Source organism: Anolis carolinensis, chromosome 4 (assembly GCF_035594765.1).
Source record: "Anolis carolinensis isolate JA03-04 chromosome 4, rAnoCar3.1.pri, whole genome shotgun sequence".
Classification (NCBI taxonomy): domain Eukaryota; kingdom Metazoa; phylum Chordata; class Lepidosauria; order Squamata; family Dactyloidae; genus Anolis; species Anolis carolinensis.
Window position 1 is genome coordinate 9,004,989 of NC_085844.1, and position 19,041 is coordinate 9,024,029.

Here is a 19,041-nt window from a genome sequence, read left to right on the forward strand (position 1 = left end):
TTCATTTTATGCAGTTCATGAGTGGATTACTAAGGAGTTATATGTAAAAGCTTTAAAACAAATGTTATATAACATTTAAAAAATCTCCAGTTTTTCATGTCATGCTGCCTCCATTATACTCCTTATTGTTAATTTATGTAAGCCTGGAATGTGAATACCAGTGATCTAAAAATAATAAACTAAGAGTAAACTAATAACATATTAGTACTTGTCCAGGGACTACCACTTGAATAGCACTGATCTAGCCCAATTTTTCCAGCATATCTGAAAGAATATTGTGGAGAAACTTGTGAATACTATTGCCTGATGCATGATTTTAATTCTAGCCATAGCCTGTACGAATGACTTGAGTTGTATAGTATGCTTTGCAGGTAATCTTTGTATTATCTTTTCACACAATTGTAGCAAAAATAAATTTTCTGATGTGTGTGTGTGTGTGTGTGGGGGGGGTTGTTTACATCATGCACCAAATGTTTTTTTTTTTCTGTCATGGAAATAGAGGTCTTGATGTTTCTATGGAAGGTAGCAGGTTATACTTTTATGTCAGCATCGTACTAAATAATAATTGGATTTCAGCAAGGAATCTAATGTGCTGATAAAGGACACAATCTGGCATCAAAAAGTCGCTGTTTAGACTAATGTTTTATATTCAAAGCTATCTTGTTCACTTTTGTAGCTGAAGGTCAGAACTATCCAAGCGTTATGTCGGTTGCTTAGATTTTTGAACTATATCTGTGTCCTTGGTGGGGCAAGCGGCATGACGATTAGCTTTTTCCCTGGTACTTAAATGCTGCTGTTAGGCTTTCAGTAGATTGAAAGTGGTTGATTTTCTGTTTTCTTTTCTTCAAAAACATAATTCTAGATTTTTCAGTTTTAAAGCAAAATAATAGCAGAGCTATTTTAGAATAGTTTGTTCAGACACCAGTTCTTTTGTCACAACCAACTCTTTTATTACAGCTTCCAGTTTTCATTTGCTGTCTTGAAACAAATTGTTTTCTGAAAAGCAAATATCTCTACAAAGAAAGACACAAAAATATGTGGCTCCAAAACAGCACCAATAGCAAGCTTGGCATTAGGTCTGCTCCAATGAAAGTTAGACTTCCGGCATTTCAATGCAAGGGGAGGAATTGGTTCCCTTTTCTTTGGTCGAGGAGCCTGCCTATAGGTGCAAAAGGGATAGATAAGCCTCTACAGAGAAAAACTCTTATGGCAAATGTCAGCATTCCAATTTCAGGTATGTTTTGCATAATCAAATCCGTAATTTCTATACGGATACGATATTTTAAGACAAATTGTTTGTTGTCCTAAAGGGAAGTGGTTCTAATTCATTTATCTTTGTTTGGATTTGAAAACAAGATATATTACGAGTCTTCTGTATTTCACACTTCTCCGATAGTGGCAATTTGAAGCATGTCATGTACATTCATCCTTGTTTTTGTATTTTATTTTTCCAAATTGTGGAATAGGGAAGTGGTTCTTAGCTTTCACTTTCTTGTGTTGTGCCCAGATTGTAGTTGGATGACCTGTCCACAGAGCTGTTATGACTCACTGCGCTGTCATTTTCTCCCTTTTGAGAACTGCTGAATTATGAGAGCTATCCAGAATGTAGATTACGTTTTGGAATTAAAAATGAACAAAGCATAGGAGAAAGTATTTACCATATGCAGTTGAAAGCCAGACCCAAATACCACTTCTCAACATAGTCCCCATTGAAATCTAGGCACTTCTCATTGCGATAAAGGAGTTTGGAAAGTCCTTCCCCACCAAACCTTTCCGCTTGGCTTGCGTCCTCAACCAGGCGGGTGTCCCTTTCTGCAGCTGCGCTCAACTTTCCCCCACGCTCGTCCTGGATCGCTCTTCTAAGGTTTTGCAAGAAGCACACCTTTCCTGTCCCAAAAAACAGTCGCCATAACCTTCCTTGCAAGCATTTGCAAAACAGAAGAGCGATCCAGGACGAGCGTGGGGGAAAGTTGAGCGCACGTACATGCGCAGCTGCTGGAAGGGATGCCTGCCTGGTTGAGGACGCAAGCCAAGCGGAAAGGTTTGGTGGGGAAGGACTTTCCAAACTCTTTTATCGCTATGAGAAGTGCCTAGATTTCAATGCAGACTATGTTGAGAAGTGGTATTTGGGTCTGGCTTTCAACTGCATATGGTAAATGTTTTCTCCTATACTTTGTTCATTTTTAATTCCAAAACGTAATCTACTTTCTGGATAGCACTCATACTTTTTTAGCTTATAGGGGGGACTAAGAAATAGTCAAAAACTAAATAGCCAAAAATAGCCCAAAACTAAATTCCACTGAAACTTTATTTTTTGTTTTTGTTACTTGTATTCAGTAGAATACACATGTAGATTTTTTTATTCTGTTCATTTCAGTTTATTGTTGGAGAGGACTCAAAACATGTCATGATGTCATCTGGAAATGGCTTTATTTGGGCTGCTTTGTGAACTGCAGTCTCCTGAATACTCCACACGTAACAGATTAAGTGAGTCATCAGCCAACTGTGTAGTCATTAGTTTGTTTGGGTAAATAACTTACAGAATAGAGTACAGCATCTTCTTGGATCAAACACTGCAACATAATTCCCCTTGTGGGTTGTATTCATGACCACACTATTAAAATTTAGAAAAGCAAGTACAAATATGGCAAGGAAACATACAAAATAGGGTATTATCATTTTTAAAAGTGTACATGTCAACCATTTTCCAACCACACAGACACACACCATTTAACAGTTTTTTTTTGTGATTACTCAGTATTAGAATAGTGGTCTTGAAGCCTGATCCTGTGCATGCTTTAAAATAAATCTCTGCAAGGGTGTTGTACAGAATTCTGTGATTCCAAGTGAAATTTTTATGTGTTGTTAAACTCACAATTCTATGGATACATGGGGTGTTGTGTGATTTCTGGGCTGTATGGCTGTGTTCTAGCATATTTTCTCCTGACGTTTCACCTACATCTGTGGTTGGCTTCTTCAAAGGGTCTATGAACACATGCTTAGGATGAGCCACCCTCATAAAGTAAGCTTAGAGTTAGGAATTAGCCTTTTAGGGCTGCATCCATTCAAGAGGCCAGACTTTGTAATATTTGTCAGTTATGATATTAATGTATACGCAGTGCTTGAGTAACAAACATCTGACTTACAAACGACTCATAGTCACAAATTGGGGTGAAACAACAGGAAGTGAGAGAAATCTACTCCTGGGAAGGGCAGTTCACTCCTGAAAGAGTTATTATCATGGGGGAAAGGTGTCTCCACCAAAGCTTTCTCAACAGTCCTTGTTTCCGTAACAAGCCAAATTTTCAAAATCTGTACAGTCTGTAGAGTCTTTGTTTCCTTCAGTTCAAAGTTGGTGGTATTAATTCAAGTAACAAATTAACTTTGATTACAGGAGCCCTGGTGGTGAAGTGTGTTAAAGCACTGAGCTGCTGAATTTGCAGACCGAAAGGTCCCAGGTTCAAACCCCGGGAGCGGCATGAGCAGCCGCTGTTGGCTCCAGCTTCTGCCAACCTATCAGTTCGAAAACATGCCAATGTGAGTAGATCAATAGGTACCGCTCCAGCGGGAAGGTAACGGCGCTCCATGCAGTCATGCCGGCCACATGACCTTGGAGGTGTCTACGGACAATGCCGGCTCTTCGGCTTAGAAATAGAGATGAGCACCAACCCCCAGAGTCAGACATGACTGGACTTAACGTCAGGGGAAGCCTTTACCTTTACCTTACAGGTATTGAACTTGGAAATGGTACAGCACTGGACACCTGACTCAGTGTTTTTCTTCTAATTATTTTCTTTAAAGCAGTTAACTTCAATGTCTTGCATATCAGAAGTGCACACTTGAAGTCGGGAGCACTGAAGCAGCAAGTGATATGTTTCTAGGGATCCACTTATTTGCTTGCTTCATTGTTTCCACTAATCCTCTAAGGTCCTTGCCCTGCTTCTTTGACTTTACAGACTGTCAGATTGTGTTTATTAAAAAAACAGTGCTTTTTTCTCTTAAGTGTGTCAGTGGTTTTTTAGTCAACATCTGATGCTTTTATACAGTTTTCAAAAGAAATAAATGTCTAATGAAGCAGAACTTGTAGGAGTTTACAAAGATATGGGAGACAGGGGACTAACAGGTCAGGTTCTACCCACAGCCAACCGTAGTGTTTTAATTTGTAAGATTTATTTGACACATTTTCTGAAAAACTTCCAATAGAAGCAGAAGAACTCTTCAGTCTTAGAATGGCTAGAATTTTTTGAATGGAAATGGATTACCAAATTTTACGTGAATGGCTAAATAACAATGATGTACAGGAATGCCTATTAGCCATTGTTAATTATTTATGAAGATTATACATATTATAATGGAAATTTACACTATCTGTAGTAAATATGCATCTCTATATCCTCTTCCTCATAAGCTATCATCTGTGGCCAAGCCCATCTTTAAAGCTCTTTTGCTTTTCACCGACATTCTGTTTTCAGTTCTTGAGCTGAGAATAGAGTAAATGCTTTGGGAAATAGTGACTGGGCATTCAGACAATGTGGCCAGTCCAGCAAAGTTGATGGCAGAGAATTATCGCTTCAATGCTTGTGGTCTTTACTTCTTCCAGAATGCTGACATTTGTCTGTTTCGACGGCAATGCTGATGGAATCATTCCAGAATTTGTGAGTGACATTTGTAGATTGTCTGTTTCACAAGCATACACTAGAGTTGTGAAGACAATAGCTTTATAAAAAAGTGTTTTGTTATCCCTATGAATTCCCAATTCTCAAACACTATCTGCTTCATTCTAAAAAAAGCATTTGCAGAGCTCAGACTGTGTATTTCAATGTTGATGTTGATTTTTATGGAGAGTCTGAGCTCTGCCTAGGTAGCGGAAATGGTCAACATTTTCTAGTGCTACACCATTAAGCTTTATTGCTGGCATTGCAGAGGGATTGGCTGGTTTCTGCTGGTAGAGTACTTTGGTTTTCTTGATGTTCAGTGATAGGCAAAGCTTTTCATATGCTTCTGTGAAGGTATTTAAAGTGGCTTGTAGGTCTTCCTTTGAATGAGCATATCAGTTTGTATAGATTACTTATTCAGCTTTGCTAAATATTTCTCTGTTACATATCATGGTACTCTAGGATTCCCTAGATAAAGCTCATTTAAATATTTCACCCTGCTGTTAAAATCTCTAGCTTGGTAGGTATTCAAGCTGTTGATGGATTTTTCAAGTGTATCAGTATGGATAGGGATAACATAAGGATATATTTTTAAAGAGTTTAGATTTAGGTTCCCAAGTACTATTTATATTTTGTTCAATTGCTGTTACCAAGACAATATGCCCATTTTGGAAACTGGAAAAACATGAGCAACAGAACTTCTTTGGAAGATATGTGTACCAATCCTGCTAGGCAGGACTCTATAAAATACTCCTTTATACATATGTTGTGCCACTATTTTCCTGTTGATTCCGACTTTCTTCATAGAAGTAAATCCCCAAAGCTGCTAAATCAATTTGTCAGGAGGACCTGTCCCCAGAAAATCTCTAAACAGGGACAAATGCAAGATACTCTACTTAGGCAGAAAAAATGAAATACAAAGATACAGAATGGGAGACGCCTAGCTCAACAGCAGTACGTGTGAAAAAGATCTTGGGAGTCCTCGTGAACAACAAGTTAAACATGAGCTAACAATATGATGCGGCTGCTAAAAAAGCCAATGGGATTTTGGCCTGTATAAATAGGAGTATAGTTTAGATCCAGGGCAGTCATTCTACCCCTCTATTCTGCCTTGGTCAGACCACACCTGGAATACTGTGTCCAATTCTGGGCACCACAATTGAAAGGAGATGTTGGCAAGCTGAAATGTGTCCAGAGGAGGGCGACTAAAATGACCAAGGGCCTGGAGAACAAACCCTATTTAAAGAACTGGGCGTGTTTAGCCTTCAGAAGAGAAAGCTGAATGGAGACATGATAGCCATGTATAAATATGTGAGGGGAAGTCCTAGGGAGGAGGGAGCAAGCTTGTTTTCTGCTACCCTGGAGACTAGGACACGGAACAATGGCTTAAAACTACAGGAAAGCAGATTCCACTTGAACATTAGGAAGAACTCCCTTACTGTGAGAGCTGTTCGACAGTGGAACTCTCTGCCTCGGAGTGTGATGGAGGCTCCTTCTTTGGAGCCTTTTAAGCAGAGGCTGGATGGCCATCTGTCAGGCGTGCTTTGAATGCGATTTTCCTGCTTCTTAGCAGGATGTCCCATGAGGTTTCTTCAACTCTATGATTCTATGAATCTAAAGGATTTTACTTTCCTTTAGACCAGAATGCCATATTTACTAATGATCTGGCATGCAAGAGAGACTGCTCAGATGCTAAGGAAAATATCTCATCAAATCCAAGTTTCAAAAATAAGTTGTTACTAAAGTTTAAAATAACAAAATAGGAACAAATGAAAGGAAATAAAATGATAAGTAACCACTAGACAGACTGTCTTTTTTAGACAGTATCTCATAGGAAATTCCCTGGAGTGGGAGGGAGGTGAAGGGAATGTAGGCTGGAAGGGAATTCTCCAGAGAGCAGTCATGGGAACTAGTAAAGATTTTCTGAGGGGTGATGATAAAGAATTGTGATGATACGTAAATGCATACTCTTGTATTTCTACCTTACTAAAAAATATGAACATCTCAGGAGGCTGGATAATAACAGTGGACTACCTGGAAAAAGTGTTCTCTCCTCTCCCCATTGTTGAATATCATAATGAATCCCTATTTTGCAGCCGAAATGCTTCTTCAGACTACTGTGATATGTATATAATTACATTTTTATCTGCATTGCCATCAACAAGGTGGACATTTCAAAAAGTGCAAAAATGACATTTAAAATAGGGCCTGAGTTAAAAAGAACACTATTTTGCTGATAGCATCTGCTCAACCATAGCTACACACAGTTCTTATGTATGTATATGTGTATGCATGCATTTATTACAGATCAGCAAACATTTCCCATGTAGTAAGACAAAAAAGTGTCTTCAAACTAAACTGTGAATTGTTTTTGTCATACAGTGTATTTGTGGACAAAAATGATGTGGAAAGGCAGAGAAGGCTATTGTCTCACAAAATGGATGGGTGGAAGAGTTCCAGCATATTTTGCCTTGTATATAAGTTATACAAGGGTTTGAGGCTCCTCTATTTTTCTCCCTGCAGGTGACCATGTCAATAAGGCTGAATTGATGTTCGAAATAAACATAGAGAGGTAGCATCTGCTTAATATAACCTGATCAACGCCTGACATCAAACAAAGGTGTATTCCACAATGTGTAATAGGGTATTCCCTCTTTTGTTGTCCAGGGAATTTGTTGTGAGCTGTGAATAAGAGAGCAGTAAAACTTGGAATAAGCACAAATATACTAAATGCCCACAAAACTTTCTGTGGGTAGATTTTGGAATTTAGGTTTGCGCAGCAAGCTAGACCTTGGTGACTCTTATGTGCCCACAGGTATTATGTTGGGGATTTCAGGCTTAATTAGTTACAGATTTAAATTTATCTTCCCATGTTATTGGATTTGGCTTATTCTTTCATGAAAAAACAGTGATGCTTACCAATCTTTTCTGAATATAAACAAGCACGTCATTAGAAATGTGAAGTTCCTTTTTTTAAAATTTAAAGATGTTGACTCGGCACAGAGTGTTCCCTTTGCTGCACATAGAAGTGGAAGAGGAGGAGGAAGGCATGCTCCCCCTCTATTCTGCCTTGTTCAGACCACACCTGGGATCACACTGTGGCCAATTCTGGGCACCACAATTGAAGGGAGATGTTGACAAGCTGGATTGTATCCAGAGGAGAGCGACTAAAATGATCAAGGGCCTGGAGAACAAGCCCTATGAGGAGCAGCTTAAAGAGTTGGGCATGTTTAGCCTGCAGAAGAGAAGGCTGAGAGGAGACATAATAGCCATGTACAAATACGTGAGGGGAAGTCATAGGGAGGAGGGAGCAAGCTTGTTTTCTGCTGCCCTGGAGACTAGGACACGGAACAATGGCTTTAAACTACAGGAAAGGAGATTTCAAATGAATATTAGGAAGAACTGTTCGGCAGTAGAACTCTCTGCAGCGGAGTGTGGTGGAGTCTCCTCCTTTCGAGGTTTTTAAGCAGAGGCTGTATGGCCATCTGTTAGGGGTGCTTTGAATGCGATTTCCTGCTTCTTGGCATGGGGTTGGAGTGGACGGCCCATGAGGTCTCTTCGAACTCTATGATTCTATGATTCTAGGAGGAAGAGGAAGAAGGAGGAGCAGCAGGAGCCTGGGTTTGGATCTTGCACAAATAAATAAAACAAAAAGCAATATTTATATTCCAGAGACAGTTTTCCTCCCTCCCTGACCACAACACAGTCTCCTGCCTGGAATTTGGATTCACTTTGCAGCCCCTGTAAGGCAGGAGAAGGGGAAGGAGGATAGCGTGCAGCATCCTTGGCAGTGCTCCAAACCCCAACAGTGGATATTTTTTTTATTTATTATTTAAACTTATATGCTGCCACTCCCCTAGGGCTCGGGGCGGCTTACAAGAAAGGCTAAAATCTAACAATTTAAAAACATCTTTAAAATATCTTTACAAAAGATATCTTAAAAACACTCCCCCAGGGCTCGGAGTGGCTTACAAAAACAAGCTAAAATCTAAGCAATTTAAAAACAGAAATAGCGGAGATCAAAAGCCTGCCGAAACAGGTGTGTCTTACATGCCCTGCGGAAGACTGATAAGTCCCGCAAGGCACGAACTTCAGGCGGCAGAGTGTTCCAGAGTGATGGCGCCACTGATGTAAAAGCTCTATGTCTAGTTGCTGTTAGACGCAAGGTCTTAAAACTGGGAACTTCCAATAGACCTTGGTCCTCAGAGCGGAGGGATCTCTCGGGTTGGTAGGGGGTGAGGCGGTCCCTCAGGTACATTGGCCCTAGACCATGTAAGGCCTTAAAGGTAAGCACCATCACTTTTAAAGTAATCCGGTGTTCAATTGGTAACCAGTGCAGCTGTAGTAATATTGGTGTTATATGACATCTCATTGGGACTCCCGCAAGAAGTCGAGCAGCTGCATTTTGTACCAACTTGAGCTTCCGGATCACCAACAAAGGAATGCCAATGTAGAGGGCGTTACAGTAGTCCAGTCTTGAAATGACCGTGGCCTGGATCACGGTAGCTAGGTTGTCCCTTGACAGATAGGGGGCCAACCATCTAGCCTGCCGCAGTTGAAAGAAGGCGGTTCTACTAATGGCGGAGACCTGGGCTTCCATCGTCAGCAGAGGGTCCAAAAGGACTCCCAGACTCTTTACCAATTATGACGGGCATAGCGCCTCGCCATCCAGGGTAGGCAACTGGATATCCCCACTGCCCGGTCGACCCAGCCATAGGATCTCCATCTTTGCTGGATTCACCCTCAACCTGCTGGCCCTCAGCCATCCAGTAACAGCCTCGAGGCATTGATGAAAGTTATCGGGTATAGAGTCCGGTCGGCCTTCCATCTTCAACATAAGCTGAGTGTCATCAGCGTACTGGTAGCACTCGAGCCCGAAACCTTGAACCAGCTGAGCAAGTGGTCGCATATAGATGTTAAACAACAGAGGGGAGAGAATGGCCCCTTGAGGAACCCCACAAAGTAGAGGGGACCTTTCAGAGACCAGGCCTCCCCTTTCCACTCGCTGTCCACAGTTGTGAAGAAAGGAGGCCAGCCAACTTAGAAGTGGCTCCAACAACGGCGAGGCGGTGGGTCAAAAGATTATAATCGACTGTGTCAAATGCTGCAGTGAGGTCCAATAATACGAGCAGCACCGACCCGCCCTGATCAAGCTGGCATCGAAGATGATCCATGATGGAGACCAGTACAGTCTCTGTCCCATGCCCCACACGAAAGCCGGACTGGAAGGGATCTAATCCAGCTGTGTCGTCTAGGAACTGTTGCAACTGCTCCGCTACTGCCCTCTCAATCACCTTGCCCAGGAACAAGAGGTTCGAAACTGGGCGATAGCTGGAGGGAACCGAACGATCTAAATCTGGTTTCTTCAGCAGGGAAGAGATCACCGCCTCTTTTAAACCCTCTGGAAATACTCCTTGCTCAAGGGAGCTGTTTATTATCTTCAACAGAGGGTCAAGTAATCCCTCCAAGCAGGATTTAACCAACCAAGAGGGACACGGATCAAGGGAGCAAGTGGTCAGTCTAGCTGAAGCTATGATACGTTGAGGTCAAGGCTGTGTCCTGCAGCAACCAAGACTGGCAAGTCCAGGGCTTTGGGAGAGAAGTTGATGAACAAGGAGGTGACCAGGTTGCTGATAGCTGAGAGGCAGACATAGAGGCAATCTCTGCCAACATGCTGGAGGAGCTGACAGTGTTGGCTAACAAAAACATGGTGGAGGATCCCATTCTGGCTGCATCTTTAACTGTAGGAAAGAAATAAGAACGTTCCGTGGCTTTGTGGGCCATGTGCCGCATCTTATGGTTGTAGTGCAGCAGCTTGTTCAGGAAGCTCAGTGCCTCTGTGCTGTTCAAGTGCTGGTTCTTACTGCGCACAAAGTGCTCCCACAATTTATGGGAAATGTCTGCCAAGGATTTAGTTGAAGCAGGGGTCCAGTTCAATGTTGTACTTCTCTCTTTTTAAAAAATTAACTTTATTTAAATGGAGTGTTAAAAGTTACATTAAAAGTAAAAAAGTGAATCAAGAAAAGAAATATAGGGTATTAATGTAGTACTTCCCAATGTAGTTGCTGCTCCGTGCCCATGCCTTTGGTGATTTGTACCAGCTGGTCCTGTTTGTCATGTTAATGGAATAAAGGCTCTTTGTAGATGATCCTACTGGCCAGCATGCACATATCCAGGTTGTAGTTGTGCATATGATAGTTCACCAAAAGCTTTAGGAAATACTGGGATGCCACTGAACATTGTACTCCTGTTCCAGATGGTAGAACTCTCTCAGACCTTAGTCAGTAAGGTGAAGCTTCTGGTGCTCATGGTTGATGACCGTGTTATGTGGCTTTGACATCTTGATGCATGTCTATGCTGTGATAATAATCCAGTGCCTTCAGGATTTCATACATATAGAATTTCATGTTGAAGTCTGAGAACATCTGTTGTAATTAAAATCTGTGTTCTTGACCTACTCGAAGACCAGGGTGGATGTATGACTATGTCTAGAAGGCTGATTATGTTGGCCTTCCTCAAGAGGCTTTCCAGGATCTTAATCACGCTTGATTTTCCTCTTTTTTACTGATTGAAGATTTTCACCAAAACTTTCTAATTGTTGGTGATATTGAAGACCCGGCTGTACTTGTCATGGCTGAGTTTCAGTACAAGCTGGTAGTAGTCCTTTGGTTATTCCTTTCCACAACTTGCAACTTGTCCTAATCCTTGTTGACATCTGCATAGACATAGTATCCTAATATAGTGCTTAGCACCTCAACTGCTCTTGAACCTTGTTTACCTGGTAGCCCCAAAACAGCCAGAAGTGGTTGTTTATTCTGGGTTGGAAGTATGCCCAAAAGTTGTGTGGTGTGGGAGCTGCAGGCTTCTCAGGACTGAGTCATGTCCTGCATAACAAAGTGAAAATTCAGCCAAGTTAAAAGATCTAGTTTTGTTCTTTCTTCATTGTTTTTAGAAGGCAATCCTCTTTTGTATAAGCAATAAGATTTCCCAAGAATAAGCACTTTCATAATGAAAGAGTAAAATGTTTCTCTAGTAACTAAAACTTTTTTCTGCTTTCCCCCTTTTCCCTCTTATCATTAAAAGGTGTGTAAATTGTTTTTGAAGCAAGGGTGTGTTTTGGGTTTTGCCTACTATGAAATTTGAGAACTCCTGGGTGTTTAGAGATTTTACAGGAGAGAACAGAGCGCAGTAGTAGACGTAGCTGTAAGTATAGTTGCAACAAGGGAATCTGATAAAACTTTCCATCCAAGGATTTCAGACCTCACAAGAGCAAATGCAAGTTCTTGGATTTCTCAATTGTGCAAGTAATGGTAAGTATTTATATAATGTTTACATAATTTGAACATATCACAACTTATGGAAAACCAGTGATTGTAGATTATATATTGGTGTTGGCTGTACTAGCAATAGAAGATTTCGTTGGTGTCATGAATACTGTTTTCCAAATACACGGCAATAATGATGCCTCAGCATTTATTAGTAGTAACAAAAACTCTCTGGAGACTTGAAGTTTGTAGTGTAAAAAAGACTCTGTCTGCCATAATTCATAGACATTTTTTGTCAACAAATGTCTTTCACCCTTGTTTTTATGTCTTTATACCAATACAAACTGTAATTTTAAAAACTGAAACAGCCCCTGGAGCTTCTGAGTTAGTGGTGTTTGTGTGTTTGTTCAGTTTGACTAACTTGGGTGCCTAACATATAGACTTGTGTATAAATTGACCTCATGTATAAATTGAGGACATGTTTTGGGGCCAAAATTATGGATTGTGATATGTCCTGTGGATTAGTTGAGGGTTGTTCCACAGAAAGAGAAAAGTGCCAGTGCCATCTCAGGAGGCTAGCTGCCCCATGCCACCTCTGGCACTGTTTTATTGTCTAGGCAGTAGGCATTAAAAAAAGCAAAGAGTATAGAGTCAGTCAGTGCTCTTTTAAAGTTGACTGGGCTTGGTCTAAGCTCTTGCCTTTCACCATTTTACTTAGATAAGAGTATTATTTTAAAAAATTGTAAGATTTAAGTTGCAGTGCTTGCATTAGCCCATGGATACGTTGACCATGTTTTAGGTCAATTTTTGATTAAAAATTCTAGAATTATACACAAGAATATACAATATTTATAATGTCCATAAAAGTAACAATCCCCTGTCCACTCTGGTGTCTAGCGTAGTTCTTATAGTTCCTTGTTATTGTCCTCTTTTGTGTGATAATGTGAATCTTTATTGATTTAAGCAATTGTGAAATAATTCTCAAACAGAATGTATTTCTCAATTTTGATAAACACTGTTCTTCCATTACCGTACATTGGCATGTGAAAAAAGGTTTTAAAAACATACTCAGATTTACCAATGTCGCCTTCCCTTTCCTCCTCTCTGTTATGGATATAATGTACAATGTTAGAGGGAAAAGGGAAATTAATTCATTGTATTTTAGTAATCCAAGGGCTTGTCTACAATCTGTAATACCTAATTATTATCAGCATGATCCAACCATGAACATCTAGTGCCAGAACAGCAAAATTAGTAGATGTGGGAGGAAACAATCTCTAATTTCCACTGACCTTCTGTAGACATTATAACCTCCAGAGGTTATAATGTCTACAGGAAAAATATCTTTTGGGAGCTCTGAGGATTAAAGAGGAAAAAGGAGGTTTTACTTCACTGATACTGCAATGACAATGCTGTTGAATTTAAGATTTTACTCCATGTTTAAGATCTGCACACTTCTGACTGAGACGTTTCTCAGACAAACCCTTTATTGAATACATTTCATAGCCACACACCCCCTCAAAAAAAGGAATTCTCGGTATCTTAGTTTTAGGCCTGTTCCTGGGGTTGTTTAGGGTGCTGATTCAAAAAAATTTGCTTGGAGTGAAACTGTTCAGATATATTGGTCGTGAACCTCTCTGTGTATGTTTTATGTATCTTATTCTACAAAATAATTTATCATAAAGCCATTATAAGTGTCAGTGACACATTCTCTGAGTATGACACTAATACTACATGCGACATTACATCAGCACATACCAGGTCCATGGGGAATACAACTATTAATTGGTGCATGGAGTTTAACAGTTTGGACTTTTAATGTTGGCTTCTGAGAAATGTTGACACCTTTCTTTTTTATATATTTGATTTACTATATCCTGCTCTTCTCCCAAGAGATCCCAGCTGGCTCATAATCAATATATCTTGATCTTCTTAGAATGTACTTGATGGAATTGTTATACTTCATGTAATACATACCATTCTTGGAGTAGTGTGTGTATGTTCCCAGTGCTGTAAACAAAATCAGGGATGGCAGGAATGACCATACTAGCCTAGAAACAATGTTATTTGAACTTACTTGAACTTAATCATAAAAAGGAGAATACTTGAAGTATTGTTTGCCTTGCTTTCTCTTCATGTTCCTTGTACATAAGATAAAAAATTTTTTTTTCTTTAACTGCTCTGGTCACTGGACTTGGTCCATGGCATTTGGAATGGCTGGACTATCAGATGCTTGGAATGCATGTAAGCATGTCTGGTGGTCTAATTATGAGTTTTTCCTGTGATGAGCTTTTGTCTCATGTAAAAAAAAAGTGATCACAAGCAACCTGAAATGATGATTACTCCTTTCTTAATTGTATTCTGTCTGACCTGTTCATCTAAACAGGGTGGAATTACTGAGGGATTATAGAATTTTTCCTAAATGTTAGCAACACACCAATTTAAGCCAAAGGTATGAAAAAAGTTTAAAATAAAGTTACTTCCATATTAATTTGAACTGAGCAAAAGAAAAATAGATGGTCGAGCATGCCAGGAAGGCTTGGTATCAGAAATGAAGGAATTATTAAATACTGAAACCCTTTTGTGACTTTTGGCTCACCCTAGATATAAATATACAGCTTTGCATCACAGTTTTATTTATTTATTTAGTGTCAAAAGCATTGCATAATAAATAAGTTTAAAAGTGGTAAAATAAAGGCATCACAAACAGCTAAATAGTTTTGGACCAAAAGTGGGAAACAGTAAAATGTAAAGAGCTATGCCAACACCAAAAATTAGAATCAGCAAAGTAAAGAAACAAACAAATAAATTATAAAATAGGATGAACAATGATGTTTTTATACTTCAGCACCCTTCAGGCCTTCAGCATAACCAGCAATGAAAAAAGCTAGGAGCTTTATCGACATCTGTCCTAAATGATTAAAACTGAGATATGAGTACGTTACAGAGCTTTATTTGCATGGTTACACTATAATGTTAAGGATACACCTGGAAATAAGCCTAATTGAACTAAGATTGGCTTTTGGATAAACATGATTGATTTAAATCACTTATTTGTTATGATGACTAGCTTGGCATCAAGAGTAGATTCCTGTACATTGTCTTTGGTATAACTGAAAGTTATGCTTTTGGATTCTTCTTGCAGAAGTTATATAATTATTTCTTTCAAGTAAAGGTTAAAGAGAAATCCATGAACTTGTGCCAGAAATACAACAGTGACATATACCCGCTAGCTTTAATTACAACTGCCCATTAGTATCAGGATACACTGCTTTGCATATTCTGCATATGCCAAAACATATAAATATGTAAACATTAGCCAAATGTGCATGTCTTTTGTAATAAGCATTTTTGCAAAACGTGGCTGTGTAAATTGAAAGCATTTGTGGTAGCAGAGAACAGCAAAAAATCCATCAGATGTTCACATCTTCTCAGATGCAACAAGGCCTAAAAGGCTTAACTGAGAGATTTGTACTTTGTAGAGCACTTTGCTTACTGGGTGATTTAAAAATATCCTTAATTATTTCCTCAGCTAAGTACTACTGGTATAATAAACTTTTGTATGATATTTCAGGGCTTTCATGCATGTTGATCCCTACCACCCATATAGCCCCCCATATGTTTAGGCCAATTCTTGAACATTGTTCTTTCTGAGTCAGAAAAATACAGTTCACACCTGCTTGAAAATTCAAACAACTCTGCAAATTATTTTGAATTTAATTGATTATGTCATGGAGTAGGCAACTGTTGCCTATCGAAGGATTACTCCTTGGCTTGCCCAAGTGTTTGCACTTTTTAAAACATTTTGTTCTCAAGATATATTATTGGGGCAGTTCCAACAACAGAACTATATATAATATGTATATTCATTTTCTCTGTTTGTCTTGTCTGCATGTAATAAAACCCTTATGTACAAGAAACATGTTCTTACCTGTTTACCTGCATGTCTCTGTATTGCTATCCACTGATAGGTCTGTCTGATCTGCTCGTTCTGTGAACATTTCTGTTGTTGCTGATTGTTTCAGGGCAAAGAGCCCACTACTCTGCTGTCTTTGAGGTTGATGAGAAGTTCACATTTTGTGTGTCAAATTGCTCTCTTTCTTATGGAAGGAAGTTTGGTAATAAGGATTAGTGTTGTTGCCTTAAAAAAAACCTGATGGTGCAGTGTTTTGCATACTGGCCTTGCTCTGTTTTTGTTGGTGCTAAATGTTCTTCTTTTGTTTGTACCTGGGATTCAGTCTTGTTCCAAATAGCTTGTTTTGCTTTTCATTTTGTGTATCAGGCATTTGATACCTTTTAACTAACATTTCTGAGTCCCATCAGCATGAATAATTTATAGTCTTACAATAAACCAGCTTTAGGGAGGGCATAGTGAGGCAGATATAGAATGAACTTTTCTTGCTACAGGAATTTTGCTTTGTTGTCCAATCAAGCCTCTGATCACAGTATGTTCATGACAAAGTCTCTGCGGGGTGAAATTGTGTCTTTTTATTAGGTTTCTAGTGTTAGAAATCCCAATTAGAGAATAGAATTTAAAGAATGCATGAAGCAAGTAAAACATTATATAAATTTGCCATGTGACAAAATCAGTTCCCAAATTAGTTAATCTTCTGGAATATACCGGAATGAAAACAATTCATTCTGGAGACATGATGGTGTAAAATACAAAATTGAAAGATCATAGAAAGATTCCTTACACTTTCTTTTGCTTGCTATTATACTGAATGCAATGGTTAATTGTTGCTATACCTTGGCTTATTCATACAACAAATTATGTCCTTATGTCATCGTGTGTGTTGTATTCACATTTTGAACAGACTCCTTGGAGTCCATTCCAGTAAAACAGACATGGAGACGGTGCAGGCTATAAATTACGTGTTGCACACATTTTGTGGCCCTTAAGCCTCCCAAAGCCTCCAAACATTGAAAATAATCAGACAAATAAATGTGAACTCCTACACCAAATAGCCGCCAATGGCTAAGGACCACTGGCAAACATGACAATTGCCTCAACATTTTTCAACAACAAAATACTCAAAACACCTTAAACTCCTCACAAAATGTCTAAAAATGGACAGAAAATGGCAGTGATGTGATGTCATCTCTGTTTGCATTGCCAGTGCTGGATACAACCCTCCTGTTTCGTTGTATGTGTTGGGCTTGAGGTGTCATCTTGTTCATCACTTTGCATGCTTTCCTGACTGAAATACGTTCACTCCATGTTGTGGCCCTGTTGTATAGCTTAGTTTAATAACTTCATTTTAGAGTCATATATTTATTGCAGCCCTCCTCTTTTGTGTTGTGCAACATGATCATATCACAGCATGGGTTCAGACAAATCTTATCTCTCAAGAAAGGTAGTCAACAAGAGCTCTAAGTCATCATTCCCCTCTTCTGTCGCGAGTAAGAACATGTTTTCTAGAATTTTTTTCATGAAGTTTGGTAAAAAAATCCCTTGTATTGGTGAAAGTTTTATATCATTACAGAAACTCTATGTTGTAGTTTCACAGTATGGCACCCCTTCTTCCTGTACTTCACATTACTGTGTCCATAGCTAGGATCTGTAAGTGGGTTTTGAATAGAAATTAACAAGTAGAGGGGATTTTCCCCCTGCAATACTAATAACAAAAGTAATAACATAAAAATAATTGGGAGTACTCCTGAATCAGTCTCCCCAAATATTAGACCAGGTAGATGCAACGGTCAGGATCAGCTTTGGCTGATCCACCAGCTGCTCACCTTCCTAGATTTGGAAGACCTGAAGATGGTAGTGCACGCACTCGTAACCTCAAGGTTGAACTTCTGCAATGTGCTTTACATTGGGCTAGCCTTTTACCAAGTTTAGAAATTCCAACTGGTTTAAAATATGGCAGCCAGATTGGTTACAGGAACATCTAGGATTACACCTATCCTAAAGTCACTCCACGGGCTGCCAATTAGTTTCTGGGCAAAGTACAAGGTGATGGGTTTGACCTTTAAAGCCCTACATGGTTTGGGTCCAGGATACCTAAAGGATTGCTTCTCCTATACAGTCCACCCCAAACACTTTGGTCTTCTGGGGGCGTCTTCTCCAACCAGCCAGAACCCGACTTTTTGAGGACCTTTTCATTGGTCACCCCAAGGCTGTGGAACGACGTGCCGGTGGGGCTCCGACAGCTAAATCAGCTGTCTGAATTTAAGACACAAGTGAAGACCTGTCTCTTCCGGCAGGCCTACCCAGACATTCTTTACATGTAAACATGAATTTTAATGCATGTCTTTTGTTTAATCTCTGTTTTAATATGTATTTTATAAAGTGTTTTTTTATGTAACTTTTATGGAGGTATGTTTTAGTGTATGTATTTGTATCATTTTTGCTGCATTTATGTATTTTAATTGTTTTGTAACCCACCTCAAGCCATAAGGAGAGTCAGGTAAGAAATAAAATTATTATTATTATTATTATTATTATTATTATTATTAAAGATGTCTACCTGTTTTGGCTTTCTTAATTTTTAAAAAAATGTGACTCTTTTAAATATGAACCTCCTATATAATCCCACCTTTGACTGACACAGATGGAAATCTGTGTACTTTGTAACTAACTGGTGATTCAGAGTTACTTATTGCTGGTAGTATGTATTTCTGTTAAGATAGGAGGGTTGTGAACTGTCTTCAAGTCGACCTTATGACAACCCTATGAATGAGAAACTGCCAAGACAACCTGTCATCAATGGAGGGCTGTGTTTTCCATGGTTGAAACTATCCAACTTCAGTGTGGATTTATTCTTTGTCTGCTATCTTCTACTTTGCCAGGCATTAGTGAGTCATGTCTTCTCAGGATAACTCCATAAAGTATGACACTTTTAGTTTAAAACATCTTGACTTCTAGGGAGAGTTAAAACTTTGTTTCCTCTACAATAAACAAAATACACACTTCTGTAAACTGAATTCACATGTGCATGCTGAGAAGTGAGCATAGGGGGTTGATGTACTTTTTTGATAAGTATATTAGCAACCTATAAAAGAAATCAGGTTAGAGCTGGGAGTTTTGTTGCATTAAATATCAATTTCCATTATTCAAATACACAAAAAGCACAGGGATTAATATTTAGTTTAAGGATTTTACCAGATGGCTTTCC

The 19,041-nt window shown here is 39.2% G+C and overlaps 1 protein-coding gene and 1 pseudogene across 2 annotated transcripts in view; one reads left to right on the forward strand and one right to left on the reverse strand.

The window, feature by feature from the left end:
- ptk2 (protein tyrosine kinase 2) overlaps window positions 1-19,041 on the forward strand; it is a 261,873-nt gene that overhangs the window by 36,095 nt on the left and 206,737 nt on the right. The gene's annotated exons all lie outside the window — the stretch shown is intronic.
- On the reverse strand, window positions 10,694-14,826 carry LOC100557292 (casein kinase II subunit alpha-like; annotated as a pseudogene).